The 15116-nt window shown below is 46.0% G+C and overlaps 1 long non-coding RNA gene across 3 annotated transcripts in view; it reads left to right on the top strand.

Moving 5' to 3' along the window:
- The window catches only part of LOC120405325, a 155743-nt gene that overhangs the window by 61303 nt on the left and 79324 nt on the right, over positions 1 to 15116 (top strand). The window contains exon 3 of one of the 3 annotated variants that reach the window (XR_005598499.1): positions 6808 to 6855. The exons of the other annotated variants lie outside the window; for them this stretch is intronic. This is a non-coding gene — a long non-coding RNA (uncharacterized LOC120405325). Of the gene's footprint in view, positions 1 to 6807; positions 6856 to 15116 lie in introns of those variants that run through there. 3 annotated transcript variants of the gene reach the window in all.

Below are 15116 nucleotides of genomic sequence, written 5' to 3'. Positions count from 1 at the left end.
GCCTAGGGAAGTCATGGAATCTCCTTCACTGGAGGTTTCCAGAGAGGCTGGATAGCCATCTCTCTTGGATGGTTTAGACAAAATAAATCCTACATCTTGGCAGGGGATAGATGAGATGACCCTTGCGGTGCCTTCTAACACTATGGTTCTATGAAATCATGTACTTCATGAACTAGAGTGGTAGCAGGTAGACCTTCACCCTTATGCACTACTTAGACTCTAAGGATGGAATCCTGGCCTACTGAAGTCGATGGTAAAACTCCATCCTTACTCAGTACTGGTACCACAGCCACCATTTCAGCCACCACGAGGGATTAAACCAGGCACTTCCAGTTTCTATGCTTGAGCGAAAGAGCCAGGCTCTTGAGGTTGGGGGCTGTTAACAGACTTGTATTCTTTGTGAATGGAAGGGGAGGGTGTGTAAGTGCACTGTTGGTTACCCTGGATTGCCTGCTACTACAGTAACACCTGTAGCAACTTGAATGGGAGTTGCAGGCTGCAGGAGAAGAGTTTGGAGCAGGTTCTAGGAAATCAATCGGTGTGCGAGCTGTGGTTGCAGTGCCTCTGTAAATAGTTCTTTTAACAAAGAGTCAGTTTAATTTTAGAAAGAGTCCTCTCATATTATTACTGAGCACACAGTCCATGAACAAAAACCCATTGACAGGGACTAAAAGAGAGGATGAGGATCCTTTGTGGAGGTGTTCTGCGCTGTGTGCTATAGAGAAGTCAGCTGGTGTCAGCTGCATGAATTCTGTTTGCAACATCCAGAAGATTCACCTTGGAGAGGGGTCAGCTTCGTCCCAGCTCCGTGCCCAAGTTAGGGCTTGTCTTCACTATAGGGAGATCGATGCTGTTGCAGTTAATGCAGCAGAGATTGATTTAGTGGGTCTAGTGAAGGCCCACTAAATTGATGGCAGAGCACTCTCTGGTCAACCCCGGTACTCCAGCTCTCCGAGAAGAGTAAGGGAAGTCAACCAGAGAGCGTCTCCTATCGAAGCAGCGCAGTTAAGACACTGGGGTAAATTGACCTAAGCTACGTTGACTCCAGCGACATTATTCACGTAGCTGGAGTAGCGTAATTTAGATTGATTTACCCCCGTAAAGAAGACAAGCTCTGAGTTGTGGTTCCTGGATACTTTTGAAGATTTAGACCATACTTTCACTGCACAAGAACACGCACGTTCCTTCCAAAGACATGAACAATCTGTAACCTGTAATCTGTAATTTGTCCTATGACAGAGGAGGTGTTAATGGGCTACTCTACCTTGAATGGTCCCTTAAAATATTTGCTAGCTACTTACGCTAAACAATCTGTTCCAACTTGCATTTTTCTGCAACTCTGGGAGTACCTTTCCCAGACCTGGAGAAGAGCTCTGTGTGGCTCAAAAGCTCGGACTGAAGTTAGTCCAATAAAAGATATTACCTCACCCACCGTAGCTCTCTAATACCCTGGGACGGACATAGCTACAGCTTCACTGCATAGCTGGCTATATATAAATCAGTCCGAAGGTATTGTGTCGTAGATAGTGGGAAGCCATGGTCGTGAGCATCCTGTTGCACTTTAACAATTGATTAGTCATTTCTTACAATGCCTCCTAATAGTTATAAATAGGCTTGGAAGGATTAGATTGTCATTAGTAAATGTCGGTAAATGTCCACTTCACACAGACAAAAAAAATTTAAATCAATAATTGAAATTTACAGATAGGCAAGATAAGAAAAAATGCTGCTTGAGAACTTTGATTTAAGGATATTTACACTGTATACTTTGACATGATGTTGACAACTTCTGTTTTGATGGTTATAAAGCTTTAACTTTTTGAATCTGTGTTTCCAGTAATTAAATATTATTGTATGATCCCCCCATAATTTCCCACAAATGTAAAAATTAAATAGATAAAAATAAGTTTAGTTTTAAACATTGATATTATCCACAGACATTATTAAAAATCAAATTCTGCCAAGCCTATTCATAAAGGGTTGGTAATTGACTTATAAATGGAACCTTAAGACAAAGTGTGACCAAAAGGGATTTAAGACCTGATCTTATGCCATTGAAGTCAGTGGGCATTTAGCCCATAATCTCAGGGGAAGGAGGATCAGGCTCTTGATGCACATGCATAGCAATCAAATAATCTGTGCATTGAAGAGTTCATATAAAGTCATTGACGTGCTAGACACGGGCCTGATGCCGCTCACAGGCACCAATGGGTATTCTTTATGCACCCTCTCCGCCCCCACTCTTCATAGAGATATTGTTATGATATCTTAGATATGCCATATTCATGTATTTTATGCAAGATGGGTCTTGTGAAATATTATTGGAAAGGTTATAATTTACTGAATATGATTATCCTATTTGTATGCATGTATCATTTCTGTATCTGGAGTTAGGAATATTGACTGTGTAACAATTGCAAGTAGGTTTACACCTGGGGAACGCCCGCTGGACAGAATGCAATCAGCCTGGATGGGCCATTAGCGAGAACAATAGGACTTTAGCATTCTTCAATCTCCCACCTTCTTGAGAAGCTTCCTGCTTCAAACAGCCTTGACTCATGGCTGCTTTGACACTGCAGGGTCATGTGATCAGGGTACTGGATTCCATCTTGGACTACTAGTATTTTTCCACTAATTAGGGGGTGGGGATCAAGCTGGAAAACAAAGGATTCCTACCATCTGTAAATCCTATTAAGGCAGGGAAGTGAGATAATCTTGGTTCAGTATTCACTGAATCCCTGCTCAGGATGACTGCTGGAAACATCTAAGAAACAGAGATGGGGGGTGGCATAGGCACCAACTTTTCCTGGCGTCGGTGGGACCTTGCGCCCCCCCAGCCGTGCCCTCACCCCGACTCCACACTTTCCCTGCCCCTGACCCGCCCCCATTCCAACCCTTTCCCCAAAGTCCCTGCCCTGGAGTCGGCGCCTATGGGGGGTGGGGAAGAAGAACTGAGCTCAGGCTGAAAATGGTGTCTGGCCTGTGAAAGGAATACCTGGTGTTTTAAGCTGCAAGCAAGGGCAGTTTGTCTTCAAGAAACTCTGCAATCTGCTTAAAACAACATCTAGAGTGAGAAAATTACCACTTGTAGCCAGTTTCTTTAGTGTATTAATCTTAGTTTGCGTGTTTGTTTTATTTGCTCGGTAAGCTACTTTGATCTGTTTGCTATCTCTTATAATCACTTAAAATCTATCTTTTGTAGTTAATGAACTTGTTTTGGTTTCTCTAAACCCAGTTTGTGGAATTCATAACTGGGGGCAAAAAGCTGTGCATATCTTCCTCCACATTGAGAGAGGAGGCGAATTTCAATTAGCTCACGCCGTACAGTTCTCTGTGCAGCACAAGACAATATAATTTGGGGTTTGAACCCCAGAAGGGGTATGCACTTGAGTGCTGGGCAAGTCCTTAGCTGAAAGCCTTCCCATGCAGTCCTGATTTCAGTGTCTGTGTCTTTCTGCAGCTGGGAAGGTCGGAGGTCCTGGGGGAGGGGCAGAGAGGAGTGACTGGTGGGCAGGCGGGGGGTCTCGGGGGAGGGGGCAGAGAGGAGTGAGCAGCAGGTGGGTGGGGGGGGCCTTTGGGGCAGGGGCAGAGAGGAGCAGGTAGGAGGGGCAGAGAGGAGTGAGTGGGGGGTCTTGGAGGAGGGGGCAGAGTAGAGGTGGGAAGAGGCCGAGTGGGGGTGGGGCCTCGGGGCGGAGAAGGGGTGGAGAATCCCCCGGCAAAACCAAAGGTCAGCGCCTGTGGCTGCGCCGATGTAGTGCTGTAGTGTAGGTGTACCCAGCTTAAGGCCCTTTGATGTTGCCACAGCAGTGTTTGACCACTGTACCGCGCCCCCTAGGCTCCCTGCAAATCAGGCCCAATCTCTCCTTTTTGGGGGCTGAAAGTTGTTTGTCCTTATGACAGAAATATAAACTAGCTTAGCGGGCGTGCGTGTGTGGTGGGGAGCGGGGGTTGTACAGCGGCTCATAGTCAGATCTTTTATAACGACAAGTAAATATACGTTTCTTTTGAGCTAATTGTTCTAAACAGATCACTGTGCTTCAATGGGAACACCACTGATAGAGAAGGAAGAAAATCCTTTAGAGGTCGAATCCTGCTCCCAGTTAAGACAATTTGTATGAATCAAGTGAACAGGATTTTGCCCTAATTGTGTGTTCCAATCACAGTGTAGCACTCCGTCCCCTTGCACCTAATCTCCTTTCATTGTCCGGGTATTGTTAATGGCAAACAAAGGGTCTAGCTGCCATAGAAAGATGCTCTTCCTGTGTCTGCCTGGTGTATTGAAGAGTGGGATTCCAGCGGCAGTAGTGGAACAGCTGCAAGTAAAGGGTAATGTATTAGGTTGTTGTGGCAACTAAGTAATCTTCTGGGAGATCAAATGGAATGCTCCATACTTTTTTTTTTTTTGAGGACTTGTTTAGCCATTACAGAACCCCCTCTGGACTCTGCTGGGAAAGAAATCCTTCAAGGGATAGCTAGTTATGGTTTCATTTTTCAGTGCACCGGAGAGAGGCAATGTAGTTTACTCTGCATTTAGAGGAGAAAAATGTGACACATACAAATCCTGTTTATCAGGAGTTTGGCACTTCCGTGGACAGCTTGTAGACTTGTACAGAAGATAAATAAAGCCAAGGGGAACAATTGTGCTTCACTCCCCCAAGTCCCTGAGCACAGCGGCATCCTTCAGCTTCCAGGAGTGTAGAACAGTAACCTGCTCTCTGGAAGACAACCAGAATAACATCTGAGGCACGAGCAGAGAGAAATAACACACAGTCATGCAGAGGGAAAATATCTTTATATCCAGCAATGGTTAGATGGCGAGATTCTGTGCTCAAACTCTGAGCGCTCACAGCACGGGGGGTGGATCATGGCTAAAGTGGTTTTAAGTGTTTGTGCCTCGCAGTCCTGGGCTGCCCTGAGAAGCGCTGAGCTCTCACCCCCTAGCGTTAGTGAGACATCCCAGAGGACTTGAGGTTGACTCTGCAGGCTGCCTTCTCAGTGGCAGAGCTGCTCAGAATCTCTGCATCAGCGTGTGCTGCGGAACCGCCTCTGACTCACCCACCTCTACGCCTGGGTTTGGGAGATGGGCCAGAGCCAGGACTTTTACAGCCCCTTTGTGTTGTTCCAGCCCCGTCCTATGGCACAAAGGAGCCAGAGTGGGGATCTTGCCCTAGAAAAGTGGAGAAGTTGTACTAGGGTCCTTTGTGATACGCAGAGTTAACTTTCACCAGCAAAGCTCAGCTGTTACTGGGCCCAATCCTGGGGTGAGATTAGAGGGCCTGATTCCGCTCTTTCTCACACGAGCGTTACACTGCTATAACCCCAGGGGGACTAGATTTAAGCCCAACTTGTTGGTGTTTCTCAAAGTCCTTTTAAAACATATTTACTTTTTACAATTAACATTGTTGTTAAAACTTGATGGCTGACTTTCACTAATAGCCACAACACACGCTTTCCAAAACCAGATTTACCAAATGACTTGTAATTTTCAACTAACGAAAATCTCTGATTTACACCCTCTAAACAAGAATCAACTTCAGACAAGGTACTTGGAGAGTAGTGTAGGAGGATGACTAGCCTGTCACGCTAATACCCACTTACTCCTGATGTGCAGGTGTAACCCATTGTTCAGTGTGTGTTAAGGGGTTGGTTTACAGAGAATGAATCTACTACTGCTACTAGCTGGAACAAGTTTCTCCTTTAGCTCAAGTTGTAATGATGCATTTTTAGTGCTGAAGGTCCTGGTGACCCATCATGGTGGTTGTTACATAGGTGTGCTGTGTTCCCTCTAGTGAATTTATTGATGTTGGAAGTTACTTGGTTGACAGCCCAGGAGAATGAAGTTATGTTTAGCTGTCAAGAAGGAAATGCATCCTCCCTTTATCCTAATTATGTGCCTCTGCCCCAATCTATAGGGCCAAGTCAATTCAGCCCTTGACCTCTGTGCTAATATAACTTCCATCAAAATCACTTGGATTGTGTTAGAGTTGTAAGTCCTATGGCCAGAAGCCCCAGAGGGGAAAGAACTCTGTTCCCTCTCTTGGTGAAAAGGGAAGAGTGTCTCCACAGAGAGCCTCATTTACATAGATCACCTACCCACAATTCTTCTAGTGACACTTGGGGAGTCATTATAACTATACATGAACTTGGATTTTGGGGGGTATTGGGCTCCCAGAGAGGCTCAAAGAGGGGAAAGTTCTTATTTTATGGCAAACTGCTTGTTTCCAAGCAACCAGGACTCTGCTCAAGTGTCCTAAGTGTTCTTGGCTCCCTTCCTGTGGGAACTTTCCAGTGAGAGGTGATGCAGACTGACTCTTGCAGTAAAGTCCTCAGGGTGGCCTGACAGAGGACAACAGCAAAGTTGAGTGGACTCAGTGAGGTCCTGCCTACCCCACACTATAATAATAACCTATCGCTATCTGGGTTAGGTGATAGTGCCTCCTGGCAGGGTCAGCCAAGCAGCTCCCTTGGGACTGGAGACAGGCCTGCGAAGACACTTGGACTCCTGCTACTCACTGATCCAAACCGAGAGTGGTGTTTGGTAGATGCCTGAGATAGTGTGGCCAAGGGACTATTCCCTTTGGGACACTCACGCTGGCAGGTAAGAAGGGAGTTAGGTGGACTACTGCTTAAGTTACTAGGGTGGGGGGCTGTGATGCTTTGGGGGTTCGCTGAGAGTAGTAAGGGGTTGTAACCTGAACAGCATCCCAAGGCAAGAGGGCAGGGGGCTCATGGGTATGCGGTAGTGAGTTTCAGCTGGCCTGCCCAATGCAGTGTGCCCCAACTCAATAATGACCTGACACCTTTCAGATACAGGTTATGAAAGATCTCAAGAGAGCAGCTAATAACATACTGATCGCTAATATCGTTGTGCGGTGTATTTCTGGAGGACAAATTCAAAACTACAAACATGTTGGGAATTATGTTCTTAAAGTGTGCCTGCCAGGCAGGGCTGAGGTCACCCCCCCCCCCCCCACACACACAAAGGAATGTGATTTCCAAGGTTCACTAAGAGACAATGGGAATGCAATTTACAGAGAAGGTAAACGGAACTATTAAGCCAACAAGGGGAGGAGATAACCACTCAGCATCATGGCTGGGGGAGGAGATTGCAGGAAACGGATCCATTTTGCCTTTTAGCAAACACCAGTGGGGAAAGAAACCAGGATGGAACTTAGGAAACTCCATGTCACCTTCCTCATGGACTGAATGAACTTTATTTTGGGGGGAGCCTTCAGAAAAATCAATTTCACTGGACTATAAAAGAGAGAGGCAAAGACCCCCACGTTATCTTTCACCTGAGAAGACCAAGAAACTGAGCACTTTGGACTTTGTGGGAGATCTTGACCAGAGTGGTGGTCAGCCATCTTGCTGGAAGGTAGATTGGTAAGGAAACTCCTGTGAAGAAAAGCTGTAGCTTGTTTTGTTAAGTCTTAGCTTCTGGAAAGGGGTTTTTCCCTTTTATTTGCTTGTAGCCATTTCATGTATAAAGGATAGAATTAGAACTCATTTAAAATCCTATCCACCTTTGTTAAAACTCGTTTTACTTTTAATCTAAGCCAGTGCTGTGTTTGACTTGAAGTGATTGTTAACTCCAGTTAAAACGATAAGCTGTGCATTTTGCCTCTGTAGAGGAGCAAATGGATCTTATTGTTCCTCTGAATGGGCCAGGAAAGGGCTGGGATGTTGCAGAGCCCGTGGTTTGGGGAAAATTGAAGACTCAGGGAGGTGCTGGGGTCATCTTACCAGGTGTGACTGGAGTATAGCAAGCATACATGGAATCAGAGCTGCTTAACACAGACACTCATTGCATTCTTGCTGGCTGGCCATCAGCCCCTAGGCTGCGAGGCACAGAAGCCGAGCATTTTAAGGAATCCAGGGTTACAGGGCAGGCAGTGACATTACCCCTCACTGGTCTGAATTGCACTCCAGAATGTGACAATTGTCATCGCCTGCTCTGTAACCCTGGGTGCTTCTGTGCTGTGCAGCTGTGGCAAGGAGTCCTGACATCATTCACCTGCTTACAGCACAGTGGCCTTACCCTGGCTTCCCGCAGCCTGGGTACTCCTAGTAGAGTGGCACCTCCAGCCCGGAGTCTCCCCAAAGCCATCTCCTCTTCTCAGCCCCTCACTGTAGCACTCACAAAACCGTATCAGGTTCACTGCTCCTTTAAAGAGACCGTACACAGCCCCAGCCTGCTAGTTTTCCTGAGGATTTTACTCTTCAGTTTGAAACACTGCACTGAGATGGTTGGGTAACAAAACAAGGGTAAGTTTATTAACATAGAAGAAAGATTTAAGGAGGATACCAAGGAGAAGGAATTTCGATAGAAATGGTTACAGACCAAAGTAAAAATATGCTTCTAAGACTAAAAACCACTTTAACAAACCAAAGCCTTTTGTTTAAAGTAGCGTTCTCACCACAGTTGTTTTTACAGCCTGGCTGGCCAGTTCTTTGCCGGATGCAACACAGAGCAAAAAGCCCTTGGTTTCTTTGTCTCTGCAGGTGTAGGATAAGTGAAATGTCTTTGTCCCCTTTACATTAACCAAAACTCATTGTTTTGTGCCTAGCAACAGGCTGACTTTCTACTGTTATTTCCTCCCGGTTGACTTTCCACCCCCTGCTGATTCATATGTAAACGGGACTTCCATTGTTTTGATTTCATAATGCTTAACGTTAGAGACCGGTAGGTAACTGCCTTCCCTCCAGTCTGAGGGAGAACCCGTTTCTCCCTTTGTTTGGTCACAGACTTTAAAACATAATATCAATGTGTATCCATAATTCCTCATGTAGTGTTAATACAGACATGTCACAATATTACTAATCACCAGTGTGTCCCCAGCTGTCATAAGACTTTACTTGATGCACCTTTATAGTTCAGTAACACTGTATACAACTACTTGACTCAATTGCTTATTCTTTGGGGCTTGGACCCATTGTTCTTCCCCTGGGGTGTCTGGATCCTAACATAAGAATGGCCAGATTGGGTCAGACCAAGAGTCCATCCAGCCCAGTATCCTACCTGACAGTGACCAATGCCAGGTGCCTCAGAGGGAGTGAACCTAACAGGTAATGATCAAGAGACCAATCTCTCTTCTGCCATCTATCTCCACCCTCTGACAAACAGAGGCTAGGGACACCATTCCTTACCCATCCTGGCTAATAGCCATTAACAGACTTAACCTCCATGAATTTACCCAGTTCTCTTTTAAACCCTGTTATAGTCCTAGCCTTCACATCCTCCTCAGGCAAGGAGTTCCCACAAGTTGACTGTGCACTGCGTGAAGAAGAACTTCCTTTTATTTGTTTTAAACCTGCTGCCCATTAATTTCATTTGGTGGCCCCTAGTTCTTATATTATGGGAACAAGTAAATAACTTTTCCTTATTCACTTTCTCCACACCACTCATGAGAGAGAGGAACACAGTTTGTAGGAGGGGACGAGTTTGGAAAAGATACCCAGGAAGTCAGTCTGTGTGCACACAGCTAGAATGCTCAGCTGAGTCTGCAGCAACACAAAAAAAGCTTCATTATTAAAAAGCCAGTTTAATTTAATGAGAATGGAATCATTTCACAGGGTGCATGAAACAGCTACAGTTTTGCTGTGTAGATGTGTGAGGGAAGTGAGCGGTGGGTTCAATGAAAGGGAATTTCCTGTTGCAAGCTATAATTTGTCTAAAGAAACCTGTGGCAGTGCAATGTGGTTGGACAAAGTTCGGTGCTGTTTGCTGTACCCATATACGGTTCTGGATTGCATTTTTGAGTTAACATTCTCTGAAATTCTACAGTGAAAGAACATTTTCATTAGCTTTCCCAAAAATTAAATCGTAAAAGGGCAGTTTTGATCTGCACATTGTCTGTTTTGTTGCAGAGATTACACAAGGTGGGTCTTTCTCGAACATGAGAGAAACGCAGCCAAAAAAATGGATCTTCTTTCTTAGACCCCAACTTTCCCAGGAAAAATTAATTAAGGGGGGAGTTGCCGTGAGTCTCGCTGGTGGTGACGGTCCTGGTCATGGATGCATGCTCATGAGGAACTGAATTGTGATAATCAATGCAGTTCACACAAGCCATTGAACATAATTCTAATCATTAGAACGACTTGAAATATTTTGAACAAAAAGGTTTTTGTCAAGAAATACAGTTTGAAAGGTCATTTTTATATGAAAAATTGTCAATGTTGTAAAAACTCTTTTGTGCGAGTGTGAAACATTTTGTTGCCTTTTTCTTTTTTCCTGGAAAGTTTTGTTGAAATGGCTGTCAACACTTTTTTTGTTTATCAAGCAAAAGAACATAACATAAGAACGTCCATACTGGGTCAGATCAAAGGTCCATGTAGCCCAGCATCCTGTCTTCTGACAGTGGCCAATGCCAGGGAATGAACAGAATAGGTAATTGTCAAGGGATCCATCCCCTGTCGCCCATTCCCAGCTTCTGGCAAACAGAGGCTAGGGACTTCATCCCTGCTTTTTAAAAAACAGTTTACTAACATTTTCAATGGTTTTTTGGAAATGTTTTAGGGGAAAAAAATCTTCAAAATCACCCTTCCTCCCCCCAAAATGGATTCTTTTTTGAACCTTTAAAAATGAAAACAACTTCAAAAATTTTCAAGAAATGAATTTTTCAACCAGCTCTCTTAGTAATGGCTGATCACTACCAATCAGGATTTGAACTGCTGATCTTTGGATGTTGGAAATCATCTTTCACCCCATCGCCTAACCCAGGTTCTAAATTCCATGTTCATTGTCACTTTTGTTTGATTCCTCCTGAATGCTTCACTGTTAGTGGCTGAGATGCTCAATAAAGAAATAATGAAAATTGTGAGGGTTTTGCAGCGCCTAGCTGAATAATGTTGCATAACTAATGTGATTCTAATAGGGTCGACGCCTGTTTATCAGAACCAATTAAATTGTCCAAAAGCTGTTGGGAACTCTCTTGTTTTTGTCCTTCTGGGATGTGCAAGCAAAGGGAAATAGTGTTCTGATGTGGAAACTGACTTCTGTGTTCAAAGTGTTATCAGTTCAGATTACAATCTCTAGTGATTTACTTAGGCAACAGGCGGGGCCGGCTCTAGGATTTTTGCCGCCCCAAGCAAAACATTTTTTGGCCGCTCCCCCCCTTTTTTTTCATGCCCCCCAGCCCCTCACCCCTTCTGAACCCCTTCCCCAAATCCCCAGCCCCGCCTCCTCCCCTGGGCATGCAGCATTTCCCTCCCCGTTGCTTCCTGGGGGCCCCCACGACCTCCCACCCTAGCTCACCTCCGCTCCACCTGCTCCCCCGTGTGCCACCGCTCTTCTCACCACTCTCTCTCAGGCAAGTGAGGGCAGAGAAGTGGCGCAGCGGCGCATTCAGGGGAGCAGGCAGAGCAGAGGTGAGCTGGGGGGGTGGGCGCAGGAAGTAACGGGGGATAGAGGAACCACTCCCAGCTCCAGCTCACCTCCGCTCCACCACTGCTGCCTCCCCCAAGCACCCGCCACTGGGCTTCTCCTCCCTCCCAGTCTTGCTGCATGAAACAGCTGTTTCACACAGGGCAAGCCTGGGAGGGAGGGAGAAGCGGTGCAGCGGCGCTAGGGTGGTGGGGCGCAGGAAGTAAGGAGGGGTAGAGGAACCGTTCTCCACTCCAGCTCACCTCCTCTCCATCGCCGCCGCCTCCCCCGAGCGCCCGCCGCTCGGCTTCTCCTCCCTCCCAGACTTGCTGCTGCAAAACAGCTGTTTCGCACACAACAAGCCTGGGAGGGACGGGGGAGAAGAGAAGTGGCGGCTGGGCACTCAGGGGAGCCGGCGGAGGTGAGCTGGGGTGGCAAATGGGGGCGGCGGGGGCACTTTTTCCCCAGGCCCCAGAGTCGGTACCTATGATGGCCGGCGCCAGAATGCCGCCCCTAGAAATGTGCCACCCCAAGCACCTGCTTGTTTTGCTGGTGCCTGGAGCCGCCCCTGGCAACAGGTTGCGAGGGTCTCCATAAAGGAGAAAAACTATAAATTTAACATTTGAAGAAAGATTTAATGCATCCTCCCCAGTATGAAAGTGACTAAGCAGATGAAAAAGCTCATCACAGCACATTGAATATTTCAAATTTCCGTTGCTTACAATCCTGTCTCACTACTGATCCATTAAGGATGCCGTACTTTCATCAAAAGCAAGCTCAAGATCAAATCATTCCTTTGCTGACCATCCTAACGCTGACTGGGTCTGCAAGGAAGATCCTTATCTTACGTTGCTGGAAATGAGAAACCTATCTTCAGAATTAAACTCCAGAGAGCTGCATAAAAGGCAACCAATTAACTCCTTGGTGCTTGGAACTGGAATGTTTCCAGTATAAAATCCTTTTTCTGGGAACTAGCATGTCTTGGAATACAGGTGTGAGATGACTCCATGCCACGTAAGTTACAGTTACAAGCATTGATACGAGGAGGAAAAGCATAAGGGTCTGACAATTGATGGAAACAACCTTTTTCAATCAGGCAGACACTTTGGGCTACCATGGAGCTGTGCAAATTTACACCTGCTGAGGATCTGATCCCTTGTCTTTTAAAGTCATCTCCAGCAGTTGTGCTTAGGTTGAACATATGTAGTGGAAACGGACTACACACTCTTTGTGGTACCTGCATTACAGAGGTTCAGTGGAGTGAGCTGAGGATGTACTAAACAGCAGAATTTACTCTATTCCTGCACTTTAGTTAAGACTTGTCTACACAGGAACTTAGTGCATGGCAAGCCAGGGTGTGAATCTAGTGTGCAGTAAGTTGCTGTGTGCACTCTGCTACTGTCCACTCGAATTTCAGCGGTGCACTTTGACTTCAAAGTGCGCTACAGCAGTAGTTCTCAACCAGGGGGTACGCAGAAGTCTTCCAGGGGGTACATCAACTCATCTAGATATTTGCCTAGTTTTACAACAGGCTACATAAAAAGCAGTAACGAAGTCAGTACAAACTAAAATTTCATACAGACAATGACTTGTTTATACTGCTCTGTGTGTTATGCACTGAAATGTAAGTACAATATTTATATTCCAATTTATTTATTTTATAATTATATAGTGAAAATGAGAGGCATCCATTTTTCAGTAATAGTGTGCCGTGACCTTTTGTATTTGTATGTCTGATTTTTTGTAAGCAAGTAGTTTTAAGTGTGTTGAAACTTGGGGGTGCACAGGACAAATCGGACTCCTGAAAGGTTGAGAATCACTGTGCTACAGAACTTCTAATGTGCAGTACCAGAGTTTGTGTGGCCAGTTAGTGCACTGGAAACTAACACACTGTAGATTCCTATCCTGGTTGGATACACAGTTACACTCTCTCTCCATGTAGACAAGCCTTTAGACTATATCATTAGGCCCTCAATGTATTTTATGGAGCTCTCTTTCCAGGCAGTGGCGATATTGTAGCATATAAGACCAACTTCCATCTTCTGTCGACATTTAATTGAATCCTTGGTACCTAACCTTAATAGCAGACTGTTGCAAGTATTCTCCAAACTTTGTATTTCTGCTGTGCATGGTGTTCTTTACTTTTCTGATGACATACCATAAGAGCACCGTTGGAGAAGGCAGAATTCAGCTAACCCAATATTATGAGATAGTTATGAACTTGTGTGAATTAATGATGCTGTTACTTACAATTCCATTGAAATCATCGGTACCGATAAGTATCCTGATAGGTGAGCCATAAAATACGTGTCTTGTAATATTTTATGCAGCTGTTCACAGCTTCAGTGGGTTGACAAATAGCTGGACTACTTGTCACGTTTTTGGTGCAAAGAGTCTTAGAAAGACTTTAGTGAGATCTCTGTCTGAGGTGTGATAGCGATATGCAGAAGGTCTCTCACTCCTGGGTTGTCACAGACGAGGGTGCGGATGGGCAGGCCTAGCAGTCGGAGCTGGAGGAAAAGGCTAGGGACACTGCCAAGGGTCAGAGGCGGAGTCAGGAATCAAACGGGGGAGGAGGGCTGAAGCAGACTTGGGCAGGGTAGGAACAGGGCTGGCACAAGAGCGATTGCAGCTGCAGGCATAAGCGTTGAGCAGCCACTGGCCTGGTGCTGCTGCTGGGCATAAGAGCAGGCCTAGCGATGCCTCTCGGCCTGTCGGGGGTCTGGTCAATCAGGGTGTTCAGCTGTAGGTCGACTGGTTGGTCCCAGGTACAGCTGCAGGCCCCGGTTCCTGATGGGTCGGGGTAGGATAGATATGACAATATGTGGATCCCTTTTTAACTATGATGGGAAGAGGCAATGTCGGTTTTCCCTTTCGTTGAGTCAACTCCCATGCGGAGCTCTCTGGAAATGCTTGGGAATAAACTGGAAACACCTGGCATTTAACTGCCTTTAAAGGTGCTTCTTAGGCTGTGTCTACACTGGCACATGTACTCGAGTATTGGGTCACATACATGCTCATCTGTGTTCCCCACCCCCATGCCAAGTGGCTCCAGCCCCTGTGAAATTTCCTGGTACAGGTGGATGTTCCTGCTGCTCTGGGAGAAGCCGTGGAGGCTAGTGTATTCCAACCACACATAGATCAGCACCTACACGTGGTCAGCGGACCAGGGGGGTGCTCTTGGAGCAGGATCTGTCATCAGCTATATTGGTCTGTCACAGATGGGGGGACAGAGACCTTTATAGGTCAGGTAAGGGTTCAGTGCATTGTGGGAATGGGGGTGCACGCCCCTTATTCTGTCCACACTGCAGACCAGCACAGGTACAGCCTAAGGCATGTACTTACCCGCCTCCCTCTGGCATGCTCGCTTATCAGTCCTTACACCTGGGCTTCTGGGGTTTTAGGTGTGAACAACAGGTTTGTGTCATAACGCACCTGTTCATGGACATGTGAACAGGCACCGGTGTAGATGTGCCCTTAGTGTTTACCCTGAAGTATAGAGGGAATCTCCTGAAGCGAAGCTCTTCAGCAGCTGAGGAAATCTGTGCACGTGAGGTCCTCCAATGGCTGCATCCTCTGTCCTATTTTGCTGTGTATTGGCATAGTCAATAAAAGACCCATTACCAAATGTATTTAGCTGCACAACTCCGTGCTAAGATCGGTTTTGATTTTTCTGCGTTGATGAGTGCTAAAAGCTGCTGAGCACCACTACAGCACAAGGGATCTTTGCTGATAAATGACTCAGACAGGGATG

This window comes from Mauremys reevesii, linkage group 4 (genome assembly GCF_016161935.1).
Source record: "Mauremys reevesii isolate NIE-2019 linkage group 4, ASM1616193v1, whole genome shotgun sequence".
In the NCBI taxonomy this organism is placed as follows: domain Eukaryota; kingdom Metazoa; phylum Chordata; order Testudines; family Geoemydidae; genus Mauremys; species Mauremys reevesii.
The sequence above is the reverse complement of the archived record's forward strand: the minus strand, read 5'-3'. Positions and strand labels throughout refer to the sequence as shown.